The 18,554-nt window shown below is 39.9% G+C and overlaps 1 protein-coding gene across 2 annotated transcripts in view; it reads left to right on the forward strand.

Annotated features, from left to right (window-relative positions):
• Positions 1-2,944: 2,944 nt before the first annotated feature.
• CHODL (chondrolectin) overlaps positions 2,945-18,554 on the forward strand; it is a 262,943-nt gene continuing 247,333 nt past the window's right edge. For both annotated transcript variants that reach the window (XM_033232197.1, XM_033232198.1), the window contains exons 1-2: positions 2,945-3,043; positions 12,694-12,796. The gene's annotated coding sequence lies outside the window, so the exon portion shown is untranslated. The remainder of the gene's footprint in view (positions 3,044-12,693; positions 12,797-18,554) is intronic.

Here is an 18,554-nt window from a genome sequence, read left to right on the forward strand (position 1 = left end):
TCAGGGAGGCGGAGCTTGCAGTGAGCTGAGATCCGGCCACTGCACTCCAGCCTGGGCAACAGAGCGAGACTCTGTCTCAAAAAAAAAAAAAAAAATTGTGTAGCACTTCTCCCTTTGCCTTCTCTCTCTTCTGTCACTGTGTGAAGATGTGCTTGCTTCCTCTTTGCCTTCCACCATTATCATAGGTCTTCTGAGGCCTCCCAAGCCATGCTTCCTGTATAGTTTGTGGGACTGTAAGTCAATTAGACCTCTTTTCTTCATAAATTAGCCAGTCTCAGGTAGTTCTTTATAGCAGTGCAAGAATGGACTAATACCAAGAAATGGTACCAGAGAAGTCAGACATTGCTATAAAGATACCTGAAAATGGGGAAGTGACTTTGGAATTCGGTAATGGGCAGAGGGTGGAACAACTTAAGGGCTCAGAAGAAGACAGGAAGATGAAGGAAAGTTTGGAACTTCCTAGAGACTTGTTGAATGGTTGTGACCAAAATGAAGATAGTGATATGGACAGTGAAGTTCCTGAAAAGGACTCAGATGGAGAGAAGGAAGTTATTGGGAACTGGAGCAAAGGTCACTGTTGCTATGTTTTAGCAAGGACACTGGTGGCATTGTGCCCCTGGTCTAAGTGTCTGTGGAGCTTTGAACTTGAGAGAGATGATTTAGGGTATCTTGTGGAAGAAATTTCTAAGCAGCAAAGCATTTATGATGTGGCCCAGCTGCTTCTAAAAGCATATGCTCATTTGCATAAACAAAGAAATGACCTGAAACTAGAACTTGTATTTAAAAGACAAGCAGAGCATAAAAGTTCGGAAAATTTGCAGCCTGACTAGGTAGGAAAGAAAAACTCATTTTTCTGGGGAGGAATCAAGGCTGCAGAAATTTGCGTAAGTAAAGAAGAGCCGATTATTATTGGCCAAGACAATGGGGAAAATGCCTCCAGGGCATTTAAGAGACGTTCATGACAGCCCATCTCATAACAGACCTGGGGGCCTAGGAGGGAAAAATAGTTTTGTGGGCCAGATCCAGGGCCTTGCTGCTCTGTGCAGCCCTGGGACATGGCATCCTTCATCCTAGCTGCTTCAGCTGTAGCCATGGCTAAAAGGGGCCAGGGTAAAGCTCAGACTATTGCTTTAGAGGATGCAAGCCCCAAGCCTTGCTGGCTTCCATGTGGTATTGGTCCTGTGGTTGCGAAGAAGGCAAGAGTGGAAGTTTGGAAGCCTCTGCCTAGATTTCAGAGGATGTATGAAAATGCCTTGATGTTCAGGCAGAAGAAAAAAAAAAATGGTTTCATGGGCCAGGATCAGGCCCAAGTCCAGGCCCATGACCTTGCTACCCTACAAAGCCTCAGGACACTGCTACCTGCAGGGGTAGAGCCCTCATGGAGATCCTGTACTAGGGCAAATGCAAAGGGGAAATGTGAGATTGTAGTCCCCACATAGAGTTTTCACTGGGACACTGCCCAGTGGAGCTATGAAAAGAGGGACACCATTTTTCAGACCCCAGAATGGTAGATCCACTGACAGCTTGCACTGTGCACTTCAAAAAGCTGCAGGTATTCTACGCCAGCCCATGAAAGCAGCCAAGGGATCTGTACTCTACAGAGCCACAGAGGCAGAGCTGCCCAAGTCCTGGGAAACTCACCACTTGCATCATGTGGTTTGGATGTCAGTCATGGAGGTCAAAGGGGATTATTTTGGAGCTTTAAGATTTAATGAATGCCCTGGCAGGTTTTGGACTTGCATGGGGCCTGTGGCCCCATTGTTTTGGCCATTTTATCCCATTTGGAACAGGAGCATTTCTTAATGTCTGTATCCGCATTGTATCTTGGAAGTAACTTACTTTTGATTTTACAGGCTTATAGTTGGAAGGGACTTGCTTTGTCTCAGATGAGACTTTGCAATCGGACTTTTGAGTTAATGCTGAAATGAGTTAAGACTTTGGGGGATTGTTGGAAAGGCATGATGTGTTTTGAAATGTGAGAAGGCCATGAGATTTGGAAGGGGGTAGGGGTGGAGTGATATGGTTTGGCTCTGTGTCCCTACTCAAATCTCATGTTGAATTACGATCTTCTGTGTTGGAGGTGGGGCCTGGTGGGAGGTGACTGGATCATGGTGGTGGATTTCCTCCTTGCTGTTCTTGTGATAGTGAGGGGGTTTTCACGAGATCTGGTTTTTTAAAAGTGTGTAGTACTTCCTCCTTTGCTCTTTCTTCTTTCACCATGCGAAGATGTGCTTGCTTCCCCTTTGCCTTCCAGCCACTCTGGCTTCAGGCTTGGCTCAAAGAACTCCAGAGATGTCTCAGGCTACTGCTTCAGAGGGCACAAGCCATAAGCCTTGGTGGCTTCCATATGGTGTTAAGCCTGTAAGCATGCAGATTGCAAGAGTGAGTGAGGCTTGGCAGTCTCCTCATAGATTTCAGAGGACGTATGAAAAGCCTAGGTTTTCAGGCAGAAGTTTGTTGCAGAGGCAGAGCCCTCACAGAGAATCTTTACTAGGACAATGTAGAGGGGAATGTGGGGTTGGAGGCCCCACACAGTGCCCCCACTGGGCCACTCCTAGTGGAGCTGCGGGAAGGGGGCTGCCACCTTCCAGACCCCAGAAGGATAGATCTACTCACAGCTTGCACCCTGCACCTAGAAAATTCACAGGCACTCAGCAATCTGTGAGAGAAGCCGTGGGACCTGAACACTGCAAAGCCAGAGGTGTATTGCTGCTTGAGGCCTTGGGAGCCTACCCCTTGCAACACTGTGCCCTGGACGTGGGACATGGAGTCCAAGGAGATTACTTTGGAGCCTTGTGATTTAATGGCTGCCCTCCTGGGTTTCAAACTTGCATACAGGCCCCTTTCTTTTGGCTGATTTCTCCCTTTTGGAACAGCAATGTTTATACAATGCCTGTACCCCCATTGTGTCTTGGAAGAACTTGTTTTTTATTTTACAGGCTTACAGGTGGAAAGGACTTACCTTGTCTCAGATGAGACTTTCGACTTTGAACTTTTGGGTTGATACTTGAATGAGTTAAGACTTTGGAGGGCTGTTGTGAAGGTATGATTATATTTTGCAGTGTGAGAAGGATATGATATTTGGAAGAAGTCAAGGGTGGAATTATATAGTAGGGATATTTGTCTCTGCTCAGTTCTCATGTTGAATTTTAATCCCCAATGCTGGAGGTGTGGCCTAGTGGGTGGTGTTTGGGTCATGGGGGTGAATCCTTCATGGCTTGGTGCTGTCTTTGCAATAGTGAGTGAGTTCTCACAAAATCTGGTCATTTAGAAGTGCGGACCTTCACCCTCACTCTCTCTTGCGCCTGCTTTTGCCATGTGACATGCTTACTCCTGCTTCGTCTTCTGCGATGAGTAAAAGCTTCCTGAGGTCTCCCCATAAGCTGAGCAAATGCTGGCACTAAGTTTCCTGCACAGCCTGCAGAACTGTGAGCCAATTAAGCCTATTTTCTTTATAAATTACCCAGTTTCAGGTGTTTCTTTATAGCAACAGGAGAATGGCCTAATACAGGAGGGTGGGGGAAGTGTGGATTGAAAAATTGCCGTTAAAAGTAATGGCAAAAACCCCAAATATTTTTGCACCAGCCTACAGTCCTACACATGTGCTTCTTGTATCTAAAATAAAAACCGAAATTTATAAAGTGGGGAATTGCAGTTATGCCAAATACTCTCAGATTTCCTGGAAGAGTCAATGAATGGTCACACACCTTGCTTGGTTGATCTATTGCAACCTTCTAATACCCTCCATGACTTGATTATTATCTGCCTGTCCAATTCTAATTACACCACTTGCTAAGTACGTGACTTAGAAAAAGCTACTGAGCTATTTCATATGTTAGTACTCTTACGTAAACAATAAAGATAAAAATGATTCTTTGTAGAGTTGTGAGAAATGATATAATCTGTGTTCAAGTTCTTAACCATGCTTGCTACATAGTAAGTTATCAAAAATGCTAGTTATTATCACTATTATTTTAAGCCATTTCTTTCTAGCTAATGCTCAAAAAAGGATAAATGCAGATATTCTTGGATGTTACTTGAAATTGGTATCATGTGCTATGGAAAGACCTATGTAGAGAATGCAGAGTTAATATTACCAAAAGTTTAAATCTGTCTTTTAAGGGTAGTGGGGAGGAAGTGAGGATGGTTAATGGGTTTGAAAACATAGAATGAATAAGATCTAATATTTGATAGCACAATAGGGAGACTATATTAAAAATAATTTATGTGTACATTTTAAAATAATTAAAAGTATAACCGGATTGTTTGTATACAAAGAAAGGATAAATGCTTAAGGTGATGAGTGCCTCCATACCCTGATGTGATTCTTACAATTGTATGCCTGTATCAAAATATCTCATGTGCCACATAATTATATATAACTACTATACACCCACAAAATTTTAAAAAACTTTTAAAATTTCCTTTTACATCTTTTAAAATCTTTGTTTTTTTAAAAAAATAATTTTAGTGATGTATTTATTAATTTTTCTATAGTAACAAACAATCTCTGACTTACAAACAGAGTTCATCTGTTATGCACGTTACATGTATGCGGTAGCTGTGGCTTGTCCTCCACGTGTGTCCTGCCATATCACACTGAGGAGTCAGCCCCTGTGGGGACCTGCCCATTCTTGCTCAGAGGAAAAGCAATAGAGCAGGGAGAAGCTCCTAACACTCTAAAAGCTTCTGCTTGGATAGGGTGTATGTCACATTTACCCACATTCTATTGACCAAAACATGTCACAAGGCTGAGCCCCAACTGCATGAGGCCAGGGACTCTTCTCTTTCTCTACTGGAAGGACTGGCAGGTCATGCGGAAATAGATGGCATTGAATGATCCTTTTTCAAGGAAGGATGATAGTGAATAATTATAAACAATTACACGATATGAAGCAAATGAACTTCAAAGGTACTTTTTGGTTTTGCCCAAATTTTCTATTTTCCCTGAAGAACCAGTTTTGAAATTGTTTAGTTGGCTCAGACAATTACTCATTTGAAGTTCCATGGAGAATTTAAGAGAAACCTAGGGGTTGCTGGCCCTCTAGGGCATCAATCTGCATCAGTTTAATTAAATTAATATGAAAAATTGTAGTCTGAGTCAAGGAAAGTAAGGAGGTAAAAAGATATCTATAAAGTGACTGAAAGCTGCAAGCACATGTCAAATTATTTGTTTTGAAGTCATTTCAAATTGCAGTGCTACCTTCATATATTAAGCATAGTCTATTTGAACCACTATATTTAATTGCTATCCATCATTTACAACAAGTAATCTGTGGTAAAGCTGAATTCCTCCTTTTTCTTTTGGCCTTTTTAATTTTGAGAGATGAAAATAATTTAATCTCTCAAAATAAATTTACACCTTTTATTCTTTAAACCCTTCAGTTCTTCTTAGCATAGAAAACACTGGTTTCCTCTTCAGTTTCAGTTGCCTCATTTCACTGCATTTGTTGTAGGCTGAATGTTTGGGTCCCTACAAAATATATATGTTGAGGTCCCAACCTTTAACTATATTTGGAGATGGGGCCTCTAAGGAAATAATTAATGTTAAATAAGGTCATAAGGGTAAGGCCCTGATCTGATAGGAATCATGTCTTTAAAAGATAAGATGGCTGGGCGTGGTGGCTCATACCTGTAATCCCAGCATTTTAGGAGGCTGAGGCAGGAGGATCTCTTGAGCCCAAGAGTTCAAGACCAGCCTGGGCAAGATAGCGAGACCCCCTTCTCTCTATTACATATGACGAGACACCAGAGAGCTTGCTTTCTCTTTCTCTCTGCATTAGGATGAAGAATTATAGAGAGCCGTTTGGATCTGTCCATTTTGAAATACTGACATCTCCACTATAGACCCCTAGTTGAATGTTAAGTGATTGACTAGAGATACATATTTGGAAGTTGTCAGCATAAAAGAGGTTGTTAATACCATGGCCTTGGATGACATTGGTTAGGTCTGACTACTTAGGGAAGAATACTGAACCCAGAGATACTCTGAAATATAGAAGTCAGCCACGGGAGGAAGTTCCGTAAATGAGACCAAGAAGCAGCAGCCAGGATAGTAAAGGGAAAATAAGAGTGTGTAATTCTTGATGCTAAGTGACAATCAAGAGCGCTCTCATCCTGGTTTCAGTACCCCAGACATATGCATCGCAATTTGAACTTGACTGCCGTCATACTCCTGATTATGTATTTTCTGATTCCAACTCCAGTCTACCTTGTCCAGCAAACAGTTTCCTTCCAGACTGAGAAAAGGTAACATGGGACTTGTTCTTCTTTCCCCACTGGAGTGAAGTAGACCAGTTCACCTTAGCTCAAAGGACTTCAGATTCTGGATTGTATATTCATAAATCATCTATATATTTCTTCACTTTGAATTCTCAGTGATATCAACTAAAAGTTTCTTAATATGTATTTTATATAGCTTAGTTGAGTGAGGAAATATGTAGATTTCAGAGTGGCAGTATTAATAACCACAGTGATAATTAGAAATGTTTAGAAGTTGTATGATAAGTCTGTGTTTTTCCTACCACCTCATAGTGGAGAATATAAAAACATCCCTTCATGGTGGAAAAGAGTAGGAGAATGTATGATATTGGAGGAAAGAGAATCAAGTCATTCCCCCCAAAGGAATCTGTGTTCCTAAAACATCACTGCCAGAGTGTTATTATCTGAATATTTGTGTCCTCTCCACCCTAAATTCGTATGTTGAAAAGGTAACTCCTAACATGATGTTACTTAGAGGTGAGGCCTTTGGGAGTCAATTAGGTTTAGGTGAGGTCATGAGGGTGAAGCCCCCAACCAACACGCCATGAAATTAGTGCTATTATAAGAAGCAATATCAGATCACTTGCTTCTGTCAAGATCACTGTATTATTTTCCTGGGACTGCTGTAACAAATTATCACAAACTTTGTGGTGTTAAACAGCAGAAACCTATTCACTCACATTTCTGCAGGCTAGAATCTGAAATCATGGTGTTACCTGGGTCGTACTTTCTTCAAAGGGTCCAGGAAAGATTTCCTCCCTTGAATCTTTCAGCTTCTGGTAGCTACAGGCTTTCCTTGGCCTGTGGCTGCATCACTTCAGTATCTGCCTGCATCGCCACATTGCCTCCTCTTGTGTCTCACATTTTCTTGTCTTTCTCATATAAGAATGTTTTTCTTTTGATTTAGGACACACCTGGATAATCCAGAATGATTTCATCTTGAGATTCTTGATTTAATTACATCTGCAACTGAGACAAGTTTTCAAATAAAATAACATTCACAGGCTCCAGGCATTTGATGTGAATATCTTTGAGGGGCCATTTTTTTTGGTGTGCTACATTTCCTCTTTGAGATTTGAGCATCTTGAAATGAATCTATAGGAAGGTTTTAAGGAGAAAAATAGGCATTAGGGAGTCTAATTTTTCCATTCCCCCAGCCACAAGTTTCTAGTTACTTTTGAGTAGTTAGATTGGTCGACTTTTCCAAGAAATCCTCCATGCCCATTATTTCACTCTTATTCCTTTATTCTTTTGTCATGGGAATGCTTTTCTAAACTCAATTCAACATTCAGTTAACTCATACAGAGAAACTCCTAGATGTTGTGTATTGTTCTAAACTCCAATGAGCATTATCTTATTTAGTCTTCAGAATAAACAGAGACTCTTAGAGGTTAGTTGCTCAAGTTCCTTTGGAACCCAATCTCTTGATTCCAACTTTAATGCTTTCTCCACTTGTCTTAAGAGATAAGCGTGAAAGGGCAAGGTTTGGGAAGGAGGAAGGCAGGCACATGTTAAGCTGGTAACGGCTGTTGCCTAAATGCCTAATGAAAGATTTCGTAGGAATGATCTCATAGTTATATGAAAGCAAGAGTGAGTCATGGCCAGCACTGGAGTATCTAAGAGCACTTAAAGGAGCGATAACCCACTTACTTCACTAGCGTCCTTGGGTTTGGCCTATGTCAGGATACAGGTGGGTCTGATTGCTTAGCTGTAGCAACTGGCTGACACCAGCTGGGGATAAGGGGGTAGGGACTGGCTCACTACAAAGAGATTCCCCAGCTGGAGCTGCTCTCAAGGGGAGGCGGTGTGGGGGCTTTGCTGCTGTGAACAACTGGGTGGCCAGTTGGTTGTGGTGTGAGCCAGATTGAGAGAGACATTATTTATGGGAGCCAATTCCAGCTGGTAGTCATACAGGGTGAGGCCACCCTGCAGAGTTGGTAGCAGGCAGGGGTGGGAAAAGCATGGGCCAGGGACCAGTGCTAAGCTTGAGTAACAAAAAGGATGTCGCGAACCCAATCAGGAATGAAGGGCAACTAAGTGACACATATGTGGAGTTGTTGGCTGTGCATCTGGGTCCACTCTTGTCGGTAAAGAGGAGCCTGGCTGGGGCAGGGACAGTGCCTCATACTGTTCTGAGTTTGTCCCCTAGATTAGCTTTGGCAAAAATGCTTTAACTTGTTTTCTCCCCTTAACTAATTACATTGGCAGGAGAGTCATAAGCAGGTTTTACAGCAGTATTTACCCTTTACCCTGTATATGACCTTCATATTTTTGATCTACAAAATATAAATATTTTTACATTTCACCTCTGTCATCCAGAAAACGTGAGGATCAGTAAAACAGTATACACATGGCTTTCCTGGAAAGAATTGCTATGGAATATAAACACGTCTTGGAAAGGAGATGAAATGGCACAGTATATCTGATTTTCAAAGCGTGCAAAACTAGTGATTAGTTACGGTAAAAGACAAGGCAAGAGACAGTCCCCCATGAGAATAACTTTGGTTGTCTTACACTGTTTTTACAATGTATTTGTTTACTATGTTGAAATTATTGGCCAGAGATTCTGACATGAGTGTTTTTTATTTCTTGCATTTCCAACTAAAACTCCTCATTTCTTTTTCTTTTTAAAATTTTTTTTTGCTGCAAGGACAAAAAATGCTACCCATTTCTTTTTTAATTAACTTAGTTGCTAATGAGGAGATTCAAGACCTAAATGTTTAGAATATATTTTGGAAATCCTTCTAACCATGATAATAAAGACGTGGTCTCACTTGTTTGCCTACACACTACTGGTATCCTATTCTTTCTTTGATTTTGAATGTTATATGCTGGTATAGATAGACCCGTGGGCATAACAGTGGTGGAGAAAAGGTAGGACAAGACGCAAGTCATGAACTTTGACCTAGAAGATGTAGAAATGCAGATGAAAGAAAAATTCTAAACTGGTTTATTTAGGATCATATGCATAAGAAAACATAAAAATTGAGTGTAATGAAATTTCTGCCTGATTCATGAGCGAATCCAAGGATGTTCTCAAGTGGGAGCATTTTGCTTCTTTGCTTTCCTGCTTGACTGAAAAGCAGAAGTTCTGAAGATGGGAAGTCTATGGATGGCACTTTTCTAGAACTGGCAGGGTGTGCCTGACATGGTGGGAAGGAGAATAAAGAGTACGGCCAAATCCACTGAATCACTCCTTACCTCATTCTTTGATGATATCATGAAGCACTTTGCCAGTCTTTAGAAGTCCTGCTTGATTGAGTATCATCCTCCTAGAAAAGTCCATGCAGAACTGTAATGCTATGGGAGTTTATTTGGCTAATCCATAGAGGATGGTGGAGTTGCATTGTTTTGTCAGAGATATGCCTTCTGCACTCCCATCACTCATTGACCCAGAGAATTTCACAGTATTAAATAGAATATTTTACAAGCCAGAACTATGTGCATTTACGTTACTTAATTAATGTTGAGCAATCACAAGAGCTGTGACTGTATCTTGGGACTTACACCTGCTTGACCTAGCCTGCATGCCAAAGTGATACCTTCCAGAACCAAAAGAACAAAATAATTTATGTTTCAATAGTTACAGAAAAAAATGATTCTCAGTTTTTAAGTAGCTGTGTTGTTCTTGATTCTGCTAATCAGGTTCAGAAGTACTGAGTTTTAGATTCAAAACACCTAGCAACACATTTTTAAAAACCAAAGATTTAAAAGTAGACTTTTATGTTTCTTCTAAAAATTTATCGAATACAATGCCAAAATATCAGACAGCCTGTGTCACTCCTGGTCACTTGGCTAGCTTAACCTTCTATATTAAACACATTAAACAATTTTAGTGGTATAAAGCATATGCATACATTGTCGTATTTTGCTCTATGATTGTTAAAAATAGAATGATAGAGGAAAATACTTGATGTGGTAGAGTCCTTATGAAAATATTTCTTTTTCTTCGAAAGCCCCTCTGGCAGTCATCTTATTTTTATAGAAATGGCAGGTATCCATATTTTACAATAATTTTCTCAGAGACGGAAATAAATAAATGTCCCTCTACTTCCTTGTTCTGTTTCAATACATATTTTTATAGCATTCTTAATTTTCAAGATATGATATAATTTTTTTTTACTTTTAGTTATTTTTGTTGCGTTAATTGGCATATTAGTTGGCTAGGGCTCCCGTAACAAAATACCCCCAGACTGGATGGCTTTAACAACAGAAATTTATTTTCTCACAGATCTAGAAGCTAGAAGGCTGCGATCAAACTGTAGGCCGGGTTGATTTGATTCTGAGGCTTTCACTCTTTGACTCGAATGTGGCTGCCTTCTCCCTTCATCTTCCACGGTCTTTCCTCAGTCTCAGTGTGTGTGTGTCTGTGTCCAAATTTCCTGTTCTTATAAAGAGACGAGTCATATTGGACTAGGGCCTACCCTACAGACCTCATTTTAACTTAAATACCTCTTTAAATACCTTATCTCCAAATGCTATTACATTCTGACATACTAGGGATTGGGACTTCAACATACAAATTTTGGATGAAACGATTCAGCCCCTAACAATTGGTTTATTTCCAGCCACTGTAATATAGGTTTGGTGAGGTAAAGGATTTGTCTATTTTGTTCAGTTTTATATACTAAGCATCTATATTGGTTCCTAGAACATAACAGACATGAAATTAATATTTGCTGAATGAATACATAAATGAATCGGTCAATGGATAAAACCAGTAAGTTGAGTGACAAATATGTAAACCTCAGAGCTCTCTACATATAACAGATGCCCCATTTGCTACTAAAGATCATTTGAACTTGAATTAGTAAGATTTGAACAGTCTTAGTTCTGCTTATTCTGGCATATGGGCATATCAGTAACATTTGTGGGTAACGTCTGTAATTAGAAATAAGTACCAAATAAAATGCATTAATAGTTTCAAAATGAAGAATAAAAAGCACATCAACTGTGGAGGAGAAACAGAACAGTAGGGGTTCTTGCAAGCCAATAGAACTTTAAGGACAAAGATTTGTAATTAAAAATGAAGTGAATTTAATCTTTGCTGCTAATCACTCCTGCACTGTTAGCCTGTTTTCATCAAACTAATTGATGGCATATGGAACAGATGCATGGTGAGATTACAGCTCCACTTTATGGCAAGGTTATAACAAATGGGACTTTCCCTCTATTATGTGCATTAACATTCAGAAAATGCACTCCTTTGCTTTCTTCACATGCCAACATTGGTTCTTTTGTGCAAAGCTGATTAAAAGGAATCAAAGGATGTTTAATAGAAATGGAATTCATTTGATTCTCCTAAGTTGTTTCTGGAATGCTGACTATGTGCACTGTAATGTGGAGGACGCACATTCTTAGCTTCAACTCCACGTGAAAGTTTGTAGACAAAGGTTAAACACAATCTTTCCTTTTTTTTTTTGACATATTTCAAAATTCAGTTTTGAAGTATGTGATAGTTAAAATAAAATTTTATTAAATTTGCCTCTTCTGTTTTTAGAAAGATGACTTAAGAAAGAAGCAAGTAATATCTTTAAAATTATCTGTCCAGGCTGGGCACAGTGGCTCATGTCTGTGATCCCAGTGCTTTGGGAGGCTGAGGTGGGAGGATTGCTGAAAGCCAGGAGTTTGAAACCAGCCTGGACAACACAGTGAGACCCCCTTCGCTATGCAAAAAAAAAAAAAAAAAATAGCTGAGTGTGGTGGCACATGCCTCTCATTCTAGCTACTTGGGAGGCTGGGGTGGAAGGATCACTTGAGGCCAGGAATTTGAGGCTGCAGTGAGCCATGATGGTGCCACTGTACTCCAGCCTGTGTGACAGAGTAAGACCCTGTCTCTAAAAAGTGATAATAACAATAAATAAAAAAATTCTGTCCAGAAATAACATGTCTTTTTATTAGTTTTTTTTATAGCAATTATTAAACGAAATAGGCATGGATCTAAATAATTGTCTTCTCATTATAGATTTTGGAGTCATTGAAGGAAAGCAAAATACAAATTAATGATGATAATATTGCTCTATAGTTACATAGAAGAATCACATGTGAATGACTTAAACTTTGGCATGATTCATATATGTTACTTTTAACATAGATAGTGAGCATTTCACCTTGAAATGAGTGCTAGGAAACAGGAATATAGGTAAAGTGTGATGCCTTTTAATATTAACCACGTCTCTGTTCTTTTTAGCTTGCTTCTCAATTGTGTACCTTGATGTGACCCCCGAAGTGATTTCAGTTTGCTGTAGACTGAATGCTTGTATCCCTTCTCAAGTTCATATGTTGAAATTCTAACACCTAACGTGGTGGTACTAAGAGGTGGGGCTTTTGGGAGGTAATTAGATCATGAGAGTAGAGCCCTCATGAATGGGCTTAGTGCCCTTATAAGAAAATACAAGGGAGCTTGCTTCATCTCTCTGTTCTCTACCAAAGGAGGATACAACAAGAAGATGGCCATCTGCAGGCCAGGAGGTGTCCCCTCCCCAGAAACTGGATGAGCCAGCACGTTGATTCTGAACTTCTAGGCTCCAGAACTGTAAGAAATAAATTCCTATTGTTTAAGCCACCTGGTCATGACATACTGTTGTAGCAGCTCAAACTGACTAAGACATAGTTCCTTTAATCGGTATCAATACAAATACAACAATGAAAGAAACCTCATATTTCAGTATGAGCTTAAATGTCATCTCTTTGTTGGGAATTTTTTTGAACAAGTAAATTAGCTGTCTCTCCCTATTTGTTATTCTCCATCACAGCACCTTATTATTTCCTTTAGTTCTTTCTTTCCCTCCCTCCCTCTCTCCCTCCCTCCCTCCCTCCCTCCCTTACTTCCTTCTCTTTCTTTCTTCCATCTGTGTAACTTATTATCTATTTTTACAGGTAAGTTTCATAAGATCAAGAACTAGACTTGTTTTGCCAGGCACGGTGGCTCACGCCTGTAATCCCAGCACTTTGGGAGGCCAAGGTGGATGGATCAGGAGTTTGAGGTCAGGAGTTTGAGACCAGCCTGATCAACATGGTGAAACCCCATCTCTAGTAAAAATACAAAACATTAGGTGGGCATGATGGCAGGTGCCTGTAATCCCAGCTATTTTAGAGGCTGAGGCAGGAGAATCACTTGAACCTGGGAGATGGAGGTTGCAATGAACTGAGATGTCACCACTGCACCCTAGCCTGGGCAACAAGAGTAAGACTCATCTAAAAAAAAATAAAATAAAAAAAAAGAACTAGGTTTGTTAACTACTTTATCTCCAGTGGCTGGACAGTTACTACTACCTAATATACATCCAGCAAATATTTGCTGAATATTGTTGAATAAGTGTTTTTTTTGGTTTTTATTTATTTATTTATTATTATTATTATTATACTTTAAGTTCTAGGGTACATGTGCATAACGTGCAGGTTTGTTACATATGTATACTTGTGCCATGTTGGTGTGCTGCACCCATCAACTCGTCAGCACCCAACAACTCGTCATTTACATCAGGTATAACTCCCAATGCAATCCCTCCCCGCTCCCCGCTCCCCGCCCCCCATGATAGGCCCCGGTGTGTGATGTTCCCCTTCCTGAGTCCAAGTGATCTCATTGTTCAGTTCCCACCTATGAGTGAGAACACGTGGTGTTTGGTTTTCTGTTCTTGCGATAGTTTGCTAAGAATGATGGTTTCCAGCTGCATCCATGTCCCTACAAAGGACACAAACTCATCCTTTTTTATGGCTGCATAGTATTCCATGGTGTATATGTGCCACATTTTCTTAATCCAGTCTGTCACTGATGGACATTTGGGTTGATTCCAAGTCTTTGCTATTGTGAATAGTGCCGCAATAAAATACGTGTGCATGTGTCTTTATAGCAGCATGATTTATGATCCTTTGGGTATATACCCAGTAATGGGATGGCTGGGTCATATGATACATCTAGTTCTAGATCCTTGAGGAATCGCCATACTGTTTTCCATAATGGCTGAGCTACTTTACAATCCCACCAACAGTGTAAAATGTTCCTATTTCTCCACATCCTCTCCAACACCTGTTGTTTCCTGACTTTTTAATGATTGCCATTCTAACTGGTGTGAGATGGTATCTCATTGTGGTTTTGATTTGCATTTCTCTGATGGCCAGTGATGATGAGCATTTTTTCATGTGTCTGTTGGCTGTATGAATGTCTTCTTTTGAGAAATGTCTGTTCATATCCTTTGCCCACTTTTTGATGGGGTTGTTTGTTTTCTTCTTGTAAATTTGTTTGAGTTCTTTGTAGGTTCTGGATATTAGCCCTTTGTCAGATGAGTAGATTGCAAAAATGTTCTCCCATTCTGTAGGTTGCCTGTTCACTCTGATGGTAGTTTCTTTTGCTGTACAGAAGCTCTTTAGTTTAATGAGATCCCATTTGTCAATTTTGGCTTTTGCTGCCGTTGCTTTTGGTGTTTTAGACATGAAGTCCTTGCCCATGCCTATGTCCTGAATGGTACTACCTAGGTTTTCTTCTAGGGTTTTTATGGTATTAGGTCTAACATTTAAGTCTCTAATCCATCTTGAATTAATTTTCGTATAAGGAGTAAGGAAAGGATCCAGTTTCAGCTTTCTACTTATGGCTAGCCAATTTTCCCAGCACCATTTATTAAATAGGGAATCCTTTCCCCATTTCTTGTTTTTGTCAGGTTTGTCAAAGATCAGATGGCTGTAGATGTGTGGTATTATTTCTGAGGACTCTGTTCTGTTCCATTGGTCGATATCTCTGTTTTGGTACCAGCACCATGCTGTTTTGGTTACTGTAGCCTTGTAGTATAGTTTGAAGTCAGGTAGCGTGATGCCTCCAGCTTTGTTCTTTTGACTTAGGATTGTCTTGGTGATGCGGGCTCTTTTTTGGTTCCATATGAACTTTAAAGCCGTTTTTTCCAATTCTGTGAAGTCATTGGTAGCTTGATGGGGATGGTCTGAATCTATAAATTACCTTGGGCAGTATGGCCATTTTCACAATATTGATTCTTCCTATCCATGAGCATGGAATGTTCTTCCCTTTGTTTGTGTCCTCTTTGATTTCACTGAGCAGTGGTTTGTAGTTCTCCTTGAAGAGGTCCTTGACATCCCTTGTAAGTTGGATTCCTAGGTATATTATTCTCTTTGAAGCTATTGTGAAGGGGAGTTCATTCATGATTTGGCTCTCTGTTTGTCTGTTACTGGTGTATAAGAATGCTTGTGATTTTTGCACATTAATTTTGTATCCTGAGACTTTGCTGAAGTTGCTTATCAGCTTAAGGAGATTTTGGGCAGAGACAATGGGGTTTTCTAAATATACAATCATGTCATCTGCAAACAGGGACAATTTGACTTCTTCTTTTCCTAACTGGATACCCTTGATTTCTTTCTCTTGCCTGATTGCCCTAGCCAGAACTTCCAACACTATGTTGAATAGGAGTGGTGAGAGAGGGCATCCCTGTCTTGTGCCAGTTTTCAAAGGGAATTTTTCCAGTTTTTGCCCATTCAGTATGATATTGGCTGTGGGTTTTTCATAGATAGCTCTTATTATTTTGAGGTACGTTCCATCAATACCGAATTTATTGAGCGTTTTTAGCATGAAGGGCTGTTGAATTTTGTCAAAGGCCTTTTCTGCATCTATTGAGATAATCATGTGGTTCTTGTCTTTGGTTCTGTTTATATGCTGGATTACGTTTATTGATTTGCGAATGTTGAACCAGCCTTGCATCCCAGGGATGAAGCCCACTTGATCGTGGTGGATAAGCTTTTTGATGTGCTGCTGAATCTGGTTTGCCAGTATTTTATTGAGGATTTTTGCATCGATGTTCATCAGGGATATTGGTCTAAAATTTTCTTTTTTTGTTGTGTCTCTGCCAGGCTTTGGTATCAGGATGATGTTGGCCTGATAAAATGAGTTATGGAGGATTCCCTCTTTTTCTATTGATTGGAATAGTCTCAGAAGGAATGGTACCAGCTCCTCCTTGTACCTCTGGTAGAATTCAGCTGTGAATCCATCTGGTCCTGGACTTTTTTTGGTTGGTAGGCTATTAATTATTGCCTCAATTTCAGAGCCTACTATTGGTCTATTCAGGGATTCAACTTCTTCCTGGTTTAGTCTTGGAAGAGTGTAAGTATCCAGGAAATTATCCATTTCTTCTAGATTTTCTAGTTGATTTGCGTAGAGGTGTTTATAATATTCTCTGATGGTAGTTTGTATTTCTGTGGGGTCAGTGGTGATATCCCCTTTATCATTTTTTATTGCATCTATTTGATTCTTCTCTCTTTTCTTCTTTATTAGTCTTGCTAGCGGTCTGTCAATTTTGTTGATCTTTTCAAAAAACCAACTCCTGGATTCATTGATTTTTTGGAGGGTTTTTTGTGTCTCTATCTCCTTCAGTTCTGCTCTGATCTCAGTTATTTCTTGCCTTCTGCTAGCTTTTGAATGTGTTTGCTCTTTCTTCTCTAGTTCTTTTAATTGTGATGTTAGAGTGTCAATTTTAGATCTTTCCAGCTTTCACTTGTGGGCATTTAGTGCTATAAATTTCCCTCTACACACTGCTTTAAATGTGTCCCAGAGATTCTGGTATGTTGTATCTTTGTTCTCATTGGTTTCAAAGAACATCTTTATTTCTGCCTTCATTTCGTTATGTACCCAGTAGTCATTCAGGAGCAGGTTGTTCAGTTTCCCTGTAGTTGAGCAGTTTTGATTGAGTTTCTTAGTCCTGAGTTCTAGTTTGATTGCACTGTGGTCTGAGAGACAGTTTGTTATAATTTCAGTTCTTGTACATTTGCTGAGGAGTGCTTTACTTCCAATTATGTGGTCAATTTTGGAATAAGTGTGATGTGGTGCTGAGAAAAATGTATATTCTGTTGATTTGGGGTGGAGAGTTCTATAGATGTCTATTAGGTCTGCTTGCTGCAGAGATGAGTTCAATTCCTGGATATCCTTGTTAACTTTCTGTCTCGTTGATCTGTCTAATGTTGATAGTGGGGTGTTGAAGTCTCCCATTATTATTGTATGGGAGTCTAAGTCTCTTTGTAAGTCTCTAAGGACTTGCTTTATGAATCTGGGTGCTCCTGTATTGGGTGCATAGATATTTAGGATAGTTAGCTCTTCCTGTTGAATTGATCCCTTTACCATTATGTAATGGCCTTCTTTGTCTCTTTTGATCTTTGATGGTTTAAAGTCTGTTTTATCAGAGACTAGGATTGCAACCCCTGCTTTTTTTTTGTTCTCCATTTGCTTGGTAGATCTTCCTCCATCCCTTTATTTTGAGCCTGTGTATGTCTCTGCATGTGAGATGGATCTCCTGAATACAGCAGACTGATGGGTCTTGACTCTTGATCCAGTTTGCCAGTCTGTGTCTTTTAATTGGAGCATTTAGTCCATTTACATTTAAGGTTAATATTGTTATGTGTCAACTTGATCCTGCCATTATGATATTAACTGGTTATTTTGCTCGTTAGTTGATGCAGTTTCTTCCTAGCCTCAATGGTCTTTACATTTTGGCATGTTTTTGCAATGGCTGGTACCGGTTGTTCCTTTCCATGTTTAGTGCTTCCTTCAGGGTCTCTTGTAAGGCAGGCCTGGTGGTGACAAAATCTCTAAGCATTTGCTTATCTGTAAAGGATTTTATTTCTCCTTCACTTATGAAAGTTAGTTTGGCCGGATATGAAATTCTGGGTTTAAAATTCTTTTCTTTAAGAATGTTGAATATTGGCCCCCACTCTCTTCTGGCTTGTAGAGTTTCTGCTGAGAGGTCTGCTGTTCGTCTGATGGGCTTCCCTTTGTGAGTAACCCGACCTTTCTCTCTGGCTGCCCTTAAGATTTTTTCCTTCATTTCAACTTTGGTGAATCTGGCTATTATGTGTCTTGGAGTTGCTCTTCTCGAGGAGTATCTTTGTGGTGTTCTCTGTATTTCCTGAATTTGAATGTTGGCCTGCCCTACTACGTTGGGGAAGTTTTCCTGGATGATATCCTGAAGAGTGTTTTCCAACTTGCTTCCATTTTCCCCCTCACTTTCAGGCACCCCAATCAGATGTAGATTTGGTCTTTTTACATAATCCCATACTTCTTGCAGGCTTTGTTCATTTCTTTTTCTTCTTTTTTCTTTTGGTTTCTCTTCTCACTTCATTTCATTCATTTGATCCTCAATTGCTGATACTCTTTCTTCCAGTTGATCGAGTCGGTTACTGAAGCTTGTGCATTTGTCACGTATTTCTCGTGTCATGGTTTTCATTTCTGTCATTTCGTTTATGACCTTCTCTGCATTAATTAGTCTAGCTATCAATTCTTCCACTCTTTTTTCAAGATTTTT

Source organism: Trachypithecus francoisi, unplaced genomic scaffold, assembly GCF_009764315.1.
Source record: "Trachypithecus francoisi isolate TF-2019V2 unplaced genomic scaffold, Tfra_2.0 Lachesis_group14, whole genome shotgun sequence".
NCBI classification, from domain to species: Eukaryota; Metazoa; Chordata; class Mammalia; order Primates; family Cercopithecidae; genus Trachypithecus; species Trachypithecus francoisi.